Source organism: Magnolia sinica, chromosome 9 (genome assembly GCF_029962835.1).
Source record: "Magnolia sinica isolate HGM2019 chromosome 9, MsV1, whole genome shotgun sequence".
Taxonomy (NCBI): Eukaryota; Viridiplantae; Streptophyta; class Magnoliopsida; order Magnoliales; family Magnoliaceae; genus Magnolia; species Magnolia sinica.
Window position 1 is genome coordinate 9,845,323 of NC_080581.1, and position 18,659 is coordinate 9,863,981.

Genomic DNA, 18,659 nt, shown 5'->3' on the forward strand with positions numbered 1-18,659 from the left:
GGATGTCTAACCATCATTGCCCCTCAATGTAGACATCTAACCAACATTACTCCCAAGGAGTAGCCCACGTAAGGGATTTATACGCAACACAGCGGCTACACATGCATCACATTGGGCCTCACATACATCGCATTGGGCTTCATACGAGAGCCTCAAGTGTATCACAATGGGCCACGCCCATGGGCCTTGAATATCAAGTGGGTCGCATTTACATGGGCCGCATTATATAGGCAGCACTAATGGGCCCAATACACCTCATAAGGGCCGCATGGCATGGGCCCAACCTTCATCAAGGGAGGGGGTCGCACCATCTACCCCATTCATCTATTCTTAAGGATCATTTTAGAGTATTAACAAGAAATATTTAAATCACATGGACTACACTCCAAATAACAGTGGTGATAATGATTCCCACCATTAGAATTCTCAAGGCCCACCATAACATTTATTTCCCATACAATCTGTTCATAAGGTCACACAGACCTGAATTAAGATGAAAAATAAATTTTAAATTGATCCAGAACTGTTGTGACCCCGAGAAGGGTTTCAATGGTGGACGTTCACTCAACACTGTTTTATGTAGTGTGGTCCTCTTGATATAGATCTGTCTTATTTTGGTCTCAAGCCTTAACTGAGCTAGCCCTTTGGATGGACGGTTTGGATGTAACACATACATTAAGCATGGGCCCTCCATCCATATGGATGGTGTGATATAAAACATTTATTGCGGTGGGGTTCCATACCCCCTGCTGACGTCCTTGGCAGTGGGACCCACAGAACTTGCTGTCGTCAGATGGCAGTGGGTCCAACCATCAAAAACAGATAGACGGCATGTGTAAAACACATACATCATGGCTGGGATTCACTGTCCATGGGCTGGACGGTGGATGCAGCGCATCATCCGGGTGGTCCCACCGTCAGGATGAATGGACGGTTAGATATAACACATACCTGGTGGGACCCACATGTTACAGACGTCAATAGGCAGCTATATAGGTGTCATACACGCAGCTACTGCTGCTTTAAAGGAGAGCAGAGGTGGGTCCCTCATAGGGCCCACCCTTATATATGTAAGATATATAATATTATATATACGGTTACTGCTGGTGCAGCTTTATGCTTTAAAAGGGTGCAGAGGTGGGTCCCACGTAGGGCCCACCCTCATATGTATATAAAATATATATATATAATATTATATTATAAGATAACTAATATAATATGATATATTATATTAATATTATATTTAATATAAGGCAACATCCTGGCCGTCCACAGCCTGGACATACACATACATCAAGGATGGCCCCACACATGGGGGTGGGTCTCACTGTCCAGGGACGGTGGACGCTACACATACATGATGGTGTGGCCCACCCCAATGGATGGACGGCGTGGATGGTCCCATGGACCCCACCGTCAACACACTCTTCACTGTTAGCCACTCCCAGTAGGGAATCAGTGCCCAGACCTCAATGTTGAAAGGAGGTATCTTTCACTCAGCCTACCACCGGAGCTATCGATCTGGTCTGACAACGAAGACCTCAGCATTGAAACGAGGTATCTATCACCCAGTCTATCTCTTGAGCTATGGATCTGGGTGGGTCATCACATCAAGGAGGGCCCCACCCATACGTGTGGGGCGGGCCACGTCCTAGATGGATGGTTGGGATGATATACAAACATCATGTTGTGTCCCTCATGGATGGGGTCCACCGGTAGATGACATGAATAAAATACACACATCATAGGTGGGCCATTGATCATAGGAAGAGAAAGAGAGAGAGAGAAAGAGAAAGGAACATGTAGGGGAGGACCCCGCCACTATTGGGCCCTCCCTTGAACCATATATACATTAAGTGGGTCCTACAACAAGTGGACCCTCAAATCACAAAAAGTAAGAATATGGGTCCAAGATCACCCACCGTCCACTCCTTCTTACTCCCTTGGCTTCCTTTGCTCATTAACTTCGATCCTAATGGAAGAGATGGAGTTTGGATGGTTGAGATGGAAGATGAGAGGGTGGAAAGTGGGCCACATTAAAGCTCCTCCATGAGAGCTTGGGAAGCATGGACGTGTGGTGTTTTGGGTTGCTTGGAATGGAACTTGAGAAATGACAAAGTGAGGGTTGTAAGGAGAGAGAGAGGGATGGGTGATGGAGTGATAGATGTGGTGAGTGATGGGTGGGTAAGAGATTGTTGACTTTAGGGGTAGATTGTGTAAGAAAGGTATGGGGTGTGTAAGAACTTTTTGACTTATGGGGTTGCTTGGGAATGAGTGTGAGGTGATGGTGTACTTGACCCTTGATGGGATTGATTGATTGATTAAGGTGACATATCGTAAAGATTCTCTTGGGTTTTGCAACGCGCATCGTTTTCTTCGAACTGAACACGGGCCCACATCTCCTGGCCATGGTATCGGATCGGTATGCAAGACACGGCGTTAGAACCGCGGCGATGGTGCAATTGCAATGGTACAAGTCTTGGATTACGCCGACTTAAATCTACGGGATACGTCTAAAGGTCGTGCTCAAATGTTGATTATAAGTCGCAGGTTGTTGGAATTCGACAGGAATGATTGCGAGAATTGACGGAACAGTACGGGCTAAGATACGGGCCTTACATTTGCCCTCCTCAATTTCATGTTTCCCCCACTGAAATTCAAGTTTGCCCCGCTCAATTTCATGTTTTTGTAACGAGGTATTCGCATGCTTCTTTGAAGAGGGCAACTCTCTTCTCTTGTTAAATGAATAAAGAAAGAAATTATAAAAAGAGAAAAAAATTTATATATATATATATATATATATATATATATATATATCTATCTATATATATATGTATGTATGTATGTATGTATGTATGTATGTATGTATGTATGTATGTATGTATGTATGTATGTATGTATGTATGTATTAGAGAAAAATGTAGGTAGAATAAAGTTCTCCGTGTTTAAAAAAACAGACTGGCGCGGTAGTACCGCCGTAGCACTACCGCCGATACGGCAGTACTGTCGCGGTAGGTTCGGCGGTACTATCGCGACAGGCTGTATAATCTGTGCACCCTCTATGGCTACAGATTATAACCGTAGCCATTGTACCGCGACAGTACTGCCGTATCAGTGATAGTGCCAAGCCAGTCTATTTTTTTATAACACGGAGAACTTTATTCTACCTACTTATATTTTTCTCTAATACATATTTATATAAATACGTATATATAAGCATATAAAAAAAATTCTCTCTTTTTATAATTTCTTTCTTTATTCATTTAATAAGAATATGTTCTAAACCAAAATTATTTACTTGATGTATCATATATGATTTTGGGGTAGGAGAAGCAACTTTAGCCAACTAACCTGATTATTTTCCAAGATTTTATCAGGTCAATGGTCAAAAATCCATTTCATTTACTTCGCAGTCAATTTTAATCAGTTTGCGGTTCATATGCAGGTGTAGCAATTATATATGACACAAGCAAATAGCAAAATTGTGTTTACAAAAATGACAATTCATATGCTTAACCCACTCATTTTTCATGCTCGCCCCGCTCATTTTCATGTTTCCCCCACTCATTTTCTAGTTTCCCCCGCTCATTTTCTAGTTTTTCCCGCTCATTTTCATGTTTGTCCCGCTGTTTTTCTAGTTTGCCCCGCTCATATTTCAGTTTGCCCCGCTGTTTTTCTAGTTTGCCCCGCTCATATTTCAGTTTACCCTGCTGTTTTTCTAGTTTGCCCCACTCATATTTCAGTTTACCCCGCTGATTTTCTAGTTTCCCCCGCTGATTTTCATGTTTCTCCTACTGATTTTCTAGTTTACCCTGCTCATTTTCATGTTTCCCCCACTGATTTTCTAGTTTCCCCCGCTCATTTTCTAGTTTCCCCCGCTCATTTTCATGTTCCCCCACTGATTTTCTAGTTTACCCCGCTCATATTTCAATTTGTCTCGCTGTTTTTATAGTTTACCCCAATCATACTTTAGTTTGCCCCGCTGTTTTTCTAGTTTGTCCCACTCATATTTCAGTTTGCTCCACTATTTTTCTAGTTTTCCCCGCTCATATTTCAGTTTGCCCCACTGTTTTTCTAGTTTGCCCCGCTCATACTTCAGTTTGCCCCGCTGTTTTTCTAGTTTGCCCCGCTCATACTTCAGTTTGTCCCGCTGTTTTTCTAGTTTGCCCCGCTCATACTTCAGTTTGCCCCGCTGTTTTTCTAGTTTGCCCCGCTCATATTTCAGTTTGCCCCACTGTTTTTCTAGTTTGCCCCGCTCATATTTCAGTTTGCCCCGCTCATACTTCGGTTTGTCCCGCTGATTTTCTAGTTTGCCCCACTCATATTTCAATTTGCCGCGCTGATTTTCTAATTTGTCCCGCTCATACTTCAGTTTGCCCCACTGATTTACATGCTTTCCCCGCTAGCTTAGGATTCTTACTCTTGCTCGGGTGGTAGACTATTAGGAGTTTCAACACCCGGTCAAGCGTTCAAGTATCCTTATGTGGTGAAATTCCACTAGTGTGAGTGCATGGGGGTGTGTGTGCATGTGTTAAAAAAAAAAAAAAAATTCGAATTTAAGAGATATGCTTGTTAAATTAATAGACAAAGAAATGAATTAAAAGATAGAAAAATATTTTTATATGCTTATATATACATATTTACATAATTATGTATTAGAGAAAAATGTAAGAGAGAAAAAGTTCTCTCTGTAAAAATTTAAAAAAAATTTAAAAAATTTAAAAAAAAAAATCTACCAGTGCCGCGGCTGTCTGTGTTTTTTGTTTTTGCTAGTTGCTTTCGTGGGTCCCATCATGAGGTCTGTTTATATCCAAACCATCCATCTATTTGGTGAGCTCATATTAAGGCTTGAGACAAAAAATAAGATAGATCTAACTATCAAGTGGACCACATTGTAAAAGGCAGTGGGGAATTGAACATCTATCATTGAAACCCTTCCAGGGGCTACAAAAGTTTTGGATCATTATGAAATTTGTTTTCCCTTTTCATCCAGGTCTTCGTGACCATATGAATGAACTTAGACGGGGAGAATTTCTCATAAGCATCACAGTGGGCCCCACCTGAGTTCCTATTGCCGGACCGTCCGATGCACGCCAGCACGAGGAAGGTAGGGGTATTTTCGTCCTCAAATTCGGTGTCCGTACGAGGAGGTCTAAGTACGTATGTTAAGTTTGTTTTGCTTCATAAAAACCACTGGATAAAAGGTAGGGTCTACAGTCGTAAATTTCTCTTAATGACCCGCTAAACCCTATAAAAACCTCACATATCCGTCACCTCAAATCAACCTCCACTGACACACCCCATTTCCCATGGAATCCAAAGAGCCCCGTGTAGCCATTTTCCCATTCATGGCTAAGGACCACACCAGCCCTTTGCTGGACCTCTCCAAGGCCCTCTCATGCAAGGGCCTCAAGGTCACCATCATCACCACCCCATCAAACTCCCCTTTCATCCTTCAATCCACATCCAACCACCCCACAATAAATAACGTCGAACTCGAGGTCCCATTAGTCGAAGGCCTACCCAAGGGCTGCGAGAACACCGACCAGCTCCCCTCCATGGACCTCTATTTCCCATTTGTACGTGCCACCGAGCAGCTCCAGCGTCCGTTTGAGCAGCTACTGCATGAGATGTCCAACGGCCAGGATCTGCCCATCTTCGTGATCTCCGACTTCTTCTTGGGGTGGACCCTCGATGTGTGTAACATATTCGACGTCCCTCGACTCGTCTTCCACGGCATGGGAGCATTTGCGCTTTCTGCGTCCAAGTCCTTGACCGTGCATGCACCACATAAGCATGTGTGCAGAGACGACGAACCTTTCAAAGTGCCGAGGCTCCCAACAACTACCCGGCTGACGTTAGCGGATCTTCCCCGCAGGTTGAAATTGTTGGACCCGACAGCAGACCCGTTTGCTAAATTTATAATGGAAGTCCATGACTCAGACGGGGGCAGCTGGGGTGTGATTGTTAATAGCTTTGTTGAGATGGAGGGAGATTATGTGCCTGCTCTAGAGTCCTACAGGAATGGAGCTAAGATATGGTGTGTGGGCCCCATCTTGTTGTACAAAGAAATGGAGGATGCTGAGCATACCCGAGATGCTGAGGCCCCGAATCAATACCTGGCATCTAAATGCGTGGAATGGTTGGACAAACGTAGCACATCACCATGTTCTGTAATCTATGCATCATTCGGGACCCAAACACATATCTCCAACGCCCAGCTTGATGAGGTCACGTTAGGGTTAGAGATATCATGCCAACCGTTCATCTGGGTGGCTAGATCGATTACATAGTCCCCACCTGATGGAATGGAAGAGAGGATAAAAGAGAGAGGTCTGATCATAAGAGAATGGGCCCCACAAAGGCGAATCCTCGCCCACCCAGCCATCGGAGGGTTCCTGAGTCATTGTGGCTGGAACTCGGTGCTGGAGAGCATATCGGGAGGGGTGCCGATCCTAGCTTGGCCAATGGTCGCCGAGCAGCGCTTGAACGCCAAGTTCGTTGTGGATGAACTCCAAAATGGGGTTAAGATCGTCAGTTGTACCAGTGCCGAGGAGGAAACTATCATTGGGCGGGCGTGATCTGTAAAGGAGTGGAGGAGCTTATGGGCAAAGATAGAGGAAGGAGGTACAGGGAGAGGACCAAAGAGCTAAGCCAGGCGGCAAGGCGAGCCGTCCATGAAAGTGGGTCATTTGATAAGAGATTAAATGAGATGATTAATCGTTTAATTAATCGGGTTAAGTAAGGATTTTATTTGGGATGATGGAAGTCGATTACTTAAGAAAATATATTTGTAGAATTTATGTGTGTATTGTTTTCAATAGGATTTATAGGGGAAAAATATGATAAGTCCGAAGACCCGAATATGGAATGGACCAACTCTATTGACACTGCCCTGGATTTCGAAGCAATAAGCAATAAGTCCAACCGAGGCAAAAGAATCAAATGCTTCAAAGAGAGACTTATCTCGAACGGCAGGGAATGAACCTCGACCGTGTCTTACAGAGTCATGAGCCATAAGCAAAATATGTAAGACGCATAAAGTTGACTTGAATAATGAGGCAGCAACGTCTAAAGAGACCAATTAAGGTCCACGGCACAGAAGCCACCTGACCAACCATAAAACTGATCCATATTAAGTCAGTTACACCATATTAAGTCGGTTACAGAGTCTGCTGTCGGATTAAGAGAAGGTATCTATATGAATCAGTTCCGTCTCATCCGACAGAAGGCATACTGCTTTCTCCTTGCAACTAGCCGAGACGCACTCACTCTTAGAGTCGGTTAGGGCCGAGACAGGCAAGGAAGAACCGGTGTAAATAGAAATACCGTTTCAAAAGTCTTGTGAAAGGATTTCCGATCCCGAAGATATCAGGATCAGGCAAAATCCATAAACGGATCACAACCAAATCAAATCTCCGATATATGCAGAAGACAATTCCTGCACGACGGGATCCTCTCATTCCTATAAAAACAAGAGATCTCTATGATGTAAGGTACGCAGAAAACTTTTCTCAAAAACCCCTTTGTACGATTCTATCACTGACTTAAGTATCAGAGGATCCCTGGCTCTAGCCAGGGTCTCCTTTGTTTCGTTCCTGTGCAGGTAATAGGTCGAGAGAGGGTTCACCAGTTTTTTGCATCAATAGGATTATATTAGCTTTAATTAAAGAAAAGATAAACGTATTTCTATATGTAATTAAAGGCATGAAAGTCAGTCTTCTTCCGTATTGTATGGGGTCATGCTAAGTGGGGAATAGATTAGGTGTTACCGTTACCGTGTGGGGCCCACCTTAATGTATTTATTATATCTCCATTTCGTCCATCTGATTTTACATTCATTTTAAGAAAAGATAAATCTTAAGTAGATCCAAATTTTTAGTGTACCCCACACCATTGGAAAGAGTGGTGACTGGTCATTAAAAAACTTTTTGAGGGCCACAACGTTTTTCGATCAAGCTGATATTTGTATATCCCCTTCATTAGATCTTCTTGAAGTTATCAACAGGTTGGATGGAAAATAAACATCACGAAAAACCTTACAATGGACCATTTGGAAGTTTTTAATGGTGTGGTGTTCAATCACACCACTGTTTCCTGTGGTGTGGTCTACGTGAGATTTGAATCTGCTTAATTTTTGGACCACGTCCTAAAATGGGCTGGAGAAACAGCTAAGTGTAGCAGTAACATTTTTTTTCCCTAGCAAGGTGGCTGGCTGTATTCTACCACGTAGGTCTTTTAAGCCCACACGTGTGGAACCATGGTCGATTCACGTGATAGCACACGTATATGGAACAAGTGTGCAAGATTTTGAGCTTTGTATTAGGTGGTCACACCGTTAATTTCGTTTGGAAGTGGATTAGGTGTGGCCCGGGCCTCACCCAAGATGGTTAAGTCCTCACCGTGGGGCCACCTTGATATATGTATTATATATCCAATACGTACATCCTATTTTCCGGATCGTTTTTCGTCACGAGACCGAAGCAGATCCAAATCTCAGGTAGACCATACTTACAGTGCTTGTTGAACTCTCCGCCATTTAAAACTTGTAAGGGCCCACCTGTAATATTTCGGTAATGTTTATTTCCCATGCAACCTGCTGATAAGGTCAGCAGCAATATTAGCTATTACGCTGTGAATAGCTAATCCACGTCCGCTAATGTAATTATGTATTAATGAGGTTACACCCTCATCCATAGCTCAAGTGGTAGCCTGAGTGAAAGATACCTCCTTTGTTGTGTACTACAAACTAACCCAAAAAAAATGAGGTTTTTAATTTTTGTAAGGTTTTTTTTAAAATTTTTTTAACAAATAGCTGTGCTAACGTCAGCATAATGTGCTGGCCCAATGAAATTTCATGATACAAAGAAATGCCTGTATCTTGCAAACAGAGGATCCGTAATCGCTATTCTGTATCATTTTCCTGCATTCCATAATTTGCTGGATGTGTTTATACGGGCTTTAAGAAATAAATAAATAAATAAAAATTCTCTTATTAAAATTATTTTCATCTAGAAACAAAGGGTAACACCACGTGGGAGTTTAAACACTATAAAATACCGATGAAATGGGTAATTTCAGTACCTTTCATCTGTCCGTTAACTATAGTTGCTTTTTCTCTCATAAGAAGACAATCCATCGAGCTGTCTTATATAATCCCATAAAATAAAATAAATATCATATTAAGTACGTCTTATGTAAGCTAATATTAAAACAAGATTAGACATTACATTAATAACACTTTGAATGTATAACTATCACAAACTAGTAAATTGGTCACATGATTCTGGGTAAAACAAAATGAAAGAGATAAAAAAATAAAAATAAAAAATCCTCTAGAAATGTTGAAAATAGCGGTCAATGCCCATGTTCTCCGGGAGAAACACGCTCTAGTCTTTGTCACCTGCCAATGGCGGGTGGTTGGTGCTATGTGGGCCCCACCATGATGTATGTGTTTCATCTATGCTATTTATCTGTTTTTCTATATCATTTTTGGGCAACGAGACCAAAAATTGGGTTTATCCCAATCTCAAGTGGACCACATTACAGGAAACAGTGTTGAATGAGCGTTGACCATTAAATTTTTTTGGGGGCCATAAAAGTTTTGGATCAAGCTGATCTTTGTTTTTTCCCTTCATATGGGTCTGTATGACCTAATCAACAGATTGGATGTCAAATAAACAGTACAGTGGGCCTTAGGATGATTTTAACCATGGGCATCACTCTCCCCACTTTTTTCTGTGGTGGGGTCCACTAGAGCTTTTGATCTGCCTCATTCTTTAAATAATGCCATAATATGATCTCTCAAAATGGATGGACGGTGTGGATATAATACATACATCATGGTGGGACCCACAGAACTTGGTGACATGACTTCAGCTACTCAACCTCTCATTAGGTAATCCGCGTCCCACTCCGAGACAGAAGCGAATTGGCTGGTGTAAAACACACCAGCTATATAGCTGGTGTATTAACGTCAACAAGTTCTATGAGTCCCATTATGAGGTATGTATTATATCCAAAACGTCCATCCATTTGGCAAGCTCGTCTTAAGGCTTGAGCCGAAAGATAAGACAGATATAAAGATCAAATGGACCACACTACAAAAAGCAGCTAGGGATTTAACTTTATCATTGAAACCCTTTTGGGGGTCACAAAAGTTTCTGATCAATATGAAATTTGTTTTTCCTCTTCATCTATGTATTTGTGATCTTATTAACAAATTGGATCGAAAATAAACGTTATGGTAGGCCCTACGAATTTTTTAACAGTGAAAATCATTATCCTCACTGCTATTTTTGGTGTGGTCCATTTGAGCTTTGGATATGATTCATTTTTTGTTTAATAGTCTAAATTGATCTCAAAAAATGGATGAACGGTGTGGATATAATAAATAAATCATTGTAGGGCCATGTAACTTTGATCTCCTTTGAATCGTTCATGCAACTTGGAGCTCGAGGAGCGTCTGTGCTTGTCTTTGCGCGACACATATCTACACCAGCTATATAGCTGGTGTGTGGTAGACCAGCCAATCTGCTTCCCTCCTAGACGGAAGGGGATTGCTTAGTTTACTGAGTAAACTGTGTGAGGTCCACCATGATTTATGTATTTTCTCTTCTCAGTCCATCCATTTTCCAAGATAATTTTATGGCTTGATCCCAAAAATGAAGTATATACAATGTTCAAATGGACCACACCACATGCAATAGTTGAATTGAACTTCTACTATTGAAAATTTCTTGGGGCCCACATAAGTTTTGGATCAAGCTTATATTTTTGTTTTCCATTCATCCATATCTCTATAATCTTATGAACAGGTTGGATGACAAATAAACATCACTATGGGGCCTAACAAGGTTTCAACGGTAGAAATCATTATCCCCACTTTTTCCATGGCATCACTACCAAAAAATCAAGCAAAGGGCGCGGACTTCAAAAGTTTTCGGCTACGGATTTAATCCGTACCTAAAACCTAATTGATCCGTACCTAAAGCCTACCCCCTCATGATATTGATTATGCTTAAGGGGCTCCATGGGGCCCATTGAAATATATGTGTTTGATCTAAGCCATCCATAAATTCTGATATATAATTTCAGTGGATTGGGCCGAAAGTTATGTAGACTAAAGGTCTAAGTGGACCACATAATAAGAAATCATAAAAATCAAATTTCTATTGTTAAAATGTTGTGTGGTCTTCTTACAGCTTCGATCTGACTCATTTTTTGCATCAACCCTTAAAATAATATTTTAAATTTAATGGACAGAGTGTATAAATAACATACATCATGGTGGGCCCCACGGTCCTAATGAACCGTCCGTCACGCGCCCCTCCCCAAATGAAAATCATTCCGCCATTTTCTCCCGCCCGTGTACCTCCCAAAACCAGGGTTTTTGCGTCAGCCCGTTTCTCTCTCTCTCTCTCTCTCTCTCACTCAGCCTCTCCCTTGCCATCTCTCGATCTCCCGCTCTACCTCACACTCTCCCTGTCTCTCGGCTGCATTCCCCTCTCTCTGTTTCCCAACCTCTCTCTCTCTCTCTCTCTCTCTCTCTCTCTCTCTCTCTCTCTCTCTCTCTCTCTCTCTCTCTCTCTCTATTTCTAAAATCAGTTGCGGTCGGATGCGCTATTGAAATCTCTGTTTCTATATCTTGTAATATCACTTGCCCAATATATATATCTTGCACGAGAAATCTTTGTGCCTGTTCATCAATTAGAGGTAGAAATCAGCCTTTTAAGGTGAGATAAGAATGTTCTAATGCTGGTAATGGTGAAGCTGAGCCACCAGCAACAGAACACCAGAACCCATCTCCAAGCCGTGGAAGAGAGGCTACAAGGAACGCATCAGAGAACCAGAAATAATCTTCTGTTGTATAGTGTTGTGGTTGTTTTACTTCTATGATTTCGATTCTGCAATGCTGGGAAGCTGGAAACTTCATCTGGATTTCTTGGCTTTTGGCAAAATATCCTGAAACTTCTTTTTCTATAATGTTGTTGGGTGTTTAATCTTTCTTAGTTGCTTTTCTTTATTGCTAGAATGGTAGAAACTTTAACTGGGTTTTTCTTTTCCTTTTCTTTTGATTTTGCGCAGATGATTCTAAAATGGCGTTTGGTTGTTTTCTTTCTCTGAATTTGGTTCTACAGTGCTAGAAAATTGAAACTTTCATTTGGGGGATTTTTGGATTTTGACAGGATGTTAAGATTATACTCGGTACCCTTGCACTGAAAGAGCATGTGAGGGAACCAAGCATCTGACTTCCTCTAAATGTGTTATACTGTTATGCTATAGAAATTTATCCAATGTCACAAAGTTCCTTTTCTCATAAATTCCAAAACCTTTAGAACTGGTTATATTGATAGCATCAAGGGATGTTGCTTCTCCAATGGTTTATATCGACCTAAACTAAGTTGAGATGTTCAGCAGTTGAACTATTGGTTGGAGAATGCTAAATGGTTTTTTTTAATAAAATAAATACTGAAATTAAAAATAAAAATAAAATGCATACACAGGTATATGGTGGATTCAGGTATCTGACCATATTTCTAATAGGATTTGAAGCATTGCACCCACGTATAGACCTGATTAGATTAGAACCAACATCTGTGAATAGATTTAGAGATTTTTATTACCCAAAATTGATAGGAATCCCATCCAACTGAGTAGGATCCGGATTCTTAATCAGACCCAAAATCTAGACCCAATCCGATGAAACCGTATGTTAGGTATCTGTGGATCCAGGTACCATTTCCCCAGACATCTTGTGTACAAAAGCATCAGCTGATGCATTCGAATAAAATATAGCAATTTGATTCAATCAAATCCATTGGGAAGAAAAATCAGGAGGAGAGTCTCACTTGTACAGCTCTTATTTCCTCAAAGCATTCATTTTATCCCTAAGGTAATACAGCTTTGCCTTCCTGACTTCCTTCTTGTCCAGCACTGCTAGTGAATGCTCACTAATGTACGGTTAGTGAATGCTCACTGGATTCCCTCCTCTGTCTTTTAATGGTGAGGATGTGAAAGCGCAACTTTCTTAGTGTTGAGTGCATCTAGTTGTACCCATGTATATAACTACCTTTGCAATATAAAAATGAAAAATGATAATAAAGTTAGTGCATTAACCCATCTTGCAATATATATTTTCTCTATTAAGAGCCATTTATACCATGTTTACAAAAACATCTTAAAACTGAAAGTATCTTTCTTCTGAGACTTTTTATGAAATATCTCATTGTAGTGGTTTCACAGAAACCACATTGGGTAGAGCAAAATGTTAGCAACATTATTAATTTGTTATAAAAATACAATAATTGCAAACTCCTTAATACATTGTATTTAGTAGATCTCGAATTTCCATCCTACTCAAAGATCTCGAATTTCCATCAAATGCAATTCCATGTGGTTTGAGTTTGACTTGAAATAATCTGAATTGCTATTTGGGGCTGGCCATCAAATTCAATACATTGTGATGACTGTTATTCTCATGATGGTAATTTCAATTTCATTGAATTGAATGATTTCAATTCAATTGAGCATCCAAATGCAGCCTAGTGTGTGCGATTTATGTTATTTCAGTCTTTCTTAAACATGGTCTTTCCATACTCAACTGGTGTACCAATCTTAAAAAATAAAAATCATCTAGCTTACCCCATTTGCAACAAACAAGCAAACTGAGCAAATTGAAAGTGAATTCCATGCTCTTGTATTCGTCAGAATTTGCTTGTTGGTTTGGATCTGCTAAGTTCTAACTAAGAAGAAATTCTAACTGTTTCCAATTCGTGCACATAAGCTTATTTGGTGGGATGTAGTTAAGCTTGGTAGATTCAAAAAAGAAACATGTAACTGTGAACTAGATGAGTTGGATTCATGAATTGAACAAATTGAAGTTGCAAAAAAAAAAAAAAAAAGTAATAATGCCCTAAATTGAATGGGCATATTTTGCAAAGTGATATCAGCAAAAAAAAAAAAGCTAATTGCGGATCTGTCTTTTACAGTTTAACCACCAATCTTCAGGTATCTTCGATTTGTAACATGGGAGTTCTGAAAGTTCAAATATGAGAGATGTTAGACAAGGTTCAAGCCTAGGTTCAAAAGTCACTAAGGGAGTATGTGTAGCATGCACTTCCATATAGCAAGATTTTTCTAACCTGACAATGGTCTTTCCTCCTAGATGTAAGTTCTGCTCCTGCCTCTACTAGTCTATTTGTACTAAACATACAGCTAAAGTCCATTTTCTTTTGGTAACATGTATCCAATCACCAATGTAGTATCTAACATGCATATGAATTTTTGGCTGGAAAATTTTCTTCCTGTAGCTTTGCACACTGAGTAATCAACCTTAGTCCAAGCTCTCCAGTTAGACAGTAATGTAGCAGTTTGTCCTCCATGCTTGTAAGTTTTACCATTTTCAAGAAAGATTCAAAAACTAAGCATTCATAAATAAAATGAGCATTCCTAAAACATTTGTGTAACATCTATGTAGTCTCTGTGTGGCATGAGGCCCACCCCACCATTTGTGTGACATCTAATTAACCTATCCAATAGGATTGCTCTATCAGAATTTGGGTTTTCATCTTTTAATGATTTTTCAATTGGGTTGGGATGGAAATGAAATAAAGATGGTATCCATCTTTCCGGATGAAAAACACTGACAAATGAATGGTATTTCCCATTCACTGCAAGGACAAGAAAACCATGAATATCATACATTTCCTCGAATGAAAGAATTTAGTACAAGACATTCTAAAACCTGATTTGCTTTGAAAGTTTATAACTTGTATGGAGATTTCTTACTCCATTGTAGCACCAGAAACATGGGTTGTTGCATCAAAGAAATAGCAGCAATCATGCCAAAGGTCTATGGAGATAACTTGTTGGCATGTATGCTTGCAGGTAGGTGGATAGTGTCACTATTCAATCTGAGCACATGGTCACATGTGTAAAGAATGGCCTCGTTTCAATTAAATGTGTGCGAATATGTGAAATGCCAATCACACGGCCATACATGTAGTGAATGGCTCTGTTTTAATTAAACGTGTGCAAATATGCAAAGTGTTGATGCAATTTGAAGCAATTCATTCATTCATTCATTCATTCATTCATTCATGCAATTCCTCCAAGATCGTGTGATCTGCGAATGTTTCATTCATTCATTCATTCAATGATAGTAAGAGAAATCTCCTTCATCCTTTTATCTCGACTTAGAAGACGAGAAATCCATTTTCATTTCTGAATTTCAAAAGAATTGCGCTACAATGTTTGTTTGAAGTATTTATAGATCTCCTACAATAATTGTTAACTGTTAGCCACCCTCACTAGAGATCGATACCAAGACCTCAATGTTGAAATGAGGAATCTTTCACTCAGTCTACTACTTGAGCTTTATCTCCATTTTTATTCACAACTGTGGCCAAAGGGCTAAGCTTGGATTAGTGAGAGGTTTTGAGATCAGGATATTAGAGATGACTATTCTCATTTCCAATTTGCCGATGGTACTTTCATCTTTATGGGACACTTCTAGTCACCTGATGAGACAAATCAATGGAATTTTGCATTGCTTCGAGGCAAACTCGGGCCTTAGGATTGATTTGAGCCAAGGTGTCGTTGTAGGGGAGGTGGCTATAGAAGATGGTGATGTATCCTTTTAAAAAAAGGGAAAAAAGAAAGAAAGATGGTGAGATATCCTTCAAAAAGAAAAAGAAAAAAATAAAAAATAAAAAAGAAGAAGAAAAGATAGTGAGGTAAACTCTTTTGCCGAGGTATTGGGGAGGAAAGCTTCTCATATCCTTATGAAGTACCTTGGCCTTCCTACAGGGGGAAATTTTAACCTTTTGGGATCCTATTATTGAAGGAATGGAGAAAAGATTGGGTAAGTGGAAGAAATCTTACCTCTCCCTTGGACGTAGAATATGCCCCATAAAGGATGCCTTATCAAACCTTCCCAGACATTATCATTCCCTTTTCAATAAGATGCCACTAGCTATGGCTAAGGGGATTGAGAAGATCTAGGGAGACTTCCTTTGGGAAGGGCGTGAAGAGGGTGACAAATTTCATCTTGTCAATTTGAAGGTGGTTCAAAGCCAAAAAAAAGAAGGGGGTTCTTGGTTTGAGAAGAATTGTGGAATAAAATTGGATTCTTCTTACAAAAGGGTGGTGGTGGTTTGGTGATGAGATGGAAGCATTGTAGTGTGATCATTTTCAAGAAATAGTATGACCGCGGTTAGCAACTTGTTCCCTAGTTGTAATACAGGTCCCATGGGGTCTTTGGATTTGGAAGGCCATCAGCATGACTGGAAGGAGATCTAGTTAGGTTCTTCAAGCATTGCGGAAAAGGTTGGCCTCATAATGGTTGAAGAAGCACATGTTGATGCATTGCTGAGATGGGTGCTAACATTAGCTTTTTGTATGGATCACAATTCTTCTTACAAAGAATATGATGATGGGCTGTTTGGGAAGAAAGAAATGGCATGTCTTTTAGCGGGATTTCCAAATCAGCAGATTTTGTTGCTTCCAAAGCTAGATTTCTAGTTGCTGAATGGGCAGTTAATGTAGTAAATTTAAAGGACTGTAATTTGTTATTTTTAGGCTCTTAGTAGTCTGTGTAGCTCCCTCGGCGGTGCAGTCTACTATTTTTGTACTCCCTTTCGTTTATTATTATGATACGTGACTTTTCAAAAAAAAAAGAATATGATGATGGCCGATAGGTGTCATATGTATAGAAGCGAGGAATCAGTGGATCATCTCATCTTGCATGATCCACTTGATCTTTGGATATGCTTCAATTTTGGGATCAACCCCTTAAATTAGATGGAAAAACATATGGATGGCATAGATGAAACACATACATCATGGTGGGGCCCACATAGCACCAACCACCCACCATTGGCCTGTTGCTAGGGAGTAGCCAGTCCGTTTCCCAAAACCAGGGACATGGATTTCCTGCGATAGCCTCTCCCATGAAGATCCGTGGTAGGATTCTGTGTGGGGCCTACTATGATCTTTGTGTGAAATCCAACCCGTCCATTCATTTTTAGATATCATTTTAGGACATTATACCAAAAATGAGGAGGATCTAAAATTCAAGTGAGCCATACGAGATGAAACAGTGGGGAAATGAATGCTTACCGTTGAAACCTTCCTAAGCTCCACCTTGGTGTTTATATTCCATCCAAATAGTTTATAAGGTCATTTCACTAAGATGAAATAAAAACACCACGAACATAAACCGATACAAAACTTTTGTAGCCATATGAATGTTTCAACGGTGGTCACTAAATCCCCACTGTTTCCTCTCATGTGGCCCATTTAATTTTTGGATCCTCCTCATTTTTTATCGCATGTCCTAAAATGATTTTGAAAAATGGATGGACGGGTTGGATTTATCACAAACATCATAGTGGGCCCCACACAAAATCCTTACACAGGATCTTCCAACAAAGGGCTTTTGCATGAAATCCCCTTGCAATTCCAAGAGTGTCTCTATGAGTGTAGGAGAGTTTTTTTTTAAGACTCTCTCTCTCTCTCTCAATATAGCTGAATACCAGCCACTCCTCATCTTACGGCTTACATGAAGGCTCACACGGAGAGATTTTTTTTTAGGACTCCCTCTCTCAATGCAGCTGAATACCAACCACTCTCCTCTTACGGCTTACATGAAGGCTCACACATAAATTTCTTGCGGTATGGTTCGTAGGAGATCATTACTCTATATATATATATATATGCTCAATTGAGCATCAGTTCACATGGAACTCGTGCAAACTTTTTTGAGAACTTGTCATACAACGATCCACATGAAGCAACACATCATGAAACCCTTCAGGTCCAATTTTTACTTTGATCCAAAACTTTGGTGGGTCATTTTAAGAGCAATTTTATATATAATTGCTCTTCAAATGACCACGTAGTGTGGCCTACCTAAGTTTGGATTGGGCTGATTTTTGTATATTCACTTAACCCTGGTGATTTAGATTTAGATGGTTACGATGACTTCACCCTACTGAGTTATGGCTGATTAATGGATTTGGTGAAAGATAAAAATCATGGTGGTGTGAAATAAACATGTAAGAGAATCTTTCTTATTAATCTTTCTAAATACATGGATATGCATATATAGAATTTTGAGAAGAGGTGGTACTTGTATAAAATACAACCATTATAAGAGATGAGAAATAGTCTTAAATAATTAGTGAGTCTAGATAGGGTCAAGATATTCTTCAACACTTCCCCTTGAGTTTAGGCCAACTTACACAACGAACTTTGAAACTTTAATTTTTCAAAAAATTTTGTGGAACAATTGGCTAGTTGGTCCTCAAATACGCGATCAACACAAACCAATGGTTGGCATCCTATCCCTATTGTTCTCCTGGTGTGTGGCCCACTTGAGTTTTGGATCCAGTTGATTTTTATATCCAAGACCTAGAATCATGGATACAACATGATGTGTAGGGAATGGGTTTTAGATATACAACTTGTGGCCTGTCACTACGCCAAAATCGTGAATTTGCGACGTATTTTTGCGATGGACCAAAATCCGTCGCTAAAATCTGATTTACGACGTATTTACGATGGATTTTGGTCGTCGTAATTCAGCGACGGACTAAATTCGTTGCAAATTTTGATTTTGCGTCAGAATTTGTTCAGTTGCAAATTCCCACCCAAAA

General features: G+C 40.1%; 1 pseudogene; it reads left to right on the plus strand.

Annotated features, from left to right (window-relative positions):
* Positions 1–5,299: 5,299 nt before the first annotated feature.
* Positions 5,300–18,659, plus strand: part of LOC131256469 (scopoletin glucosyltransferase-like) — a 31,681-nt pseudogene continuing 18,321 nt past the window's right edge.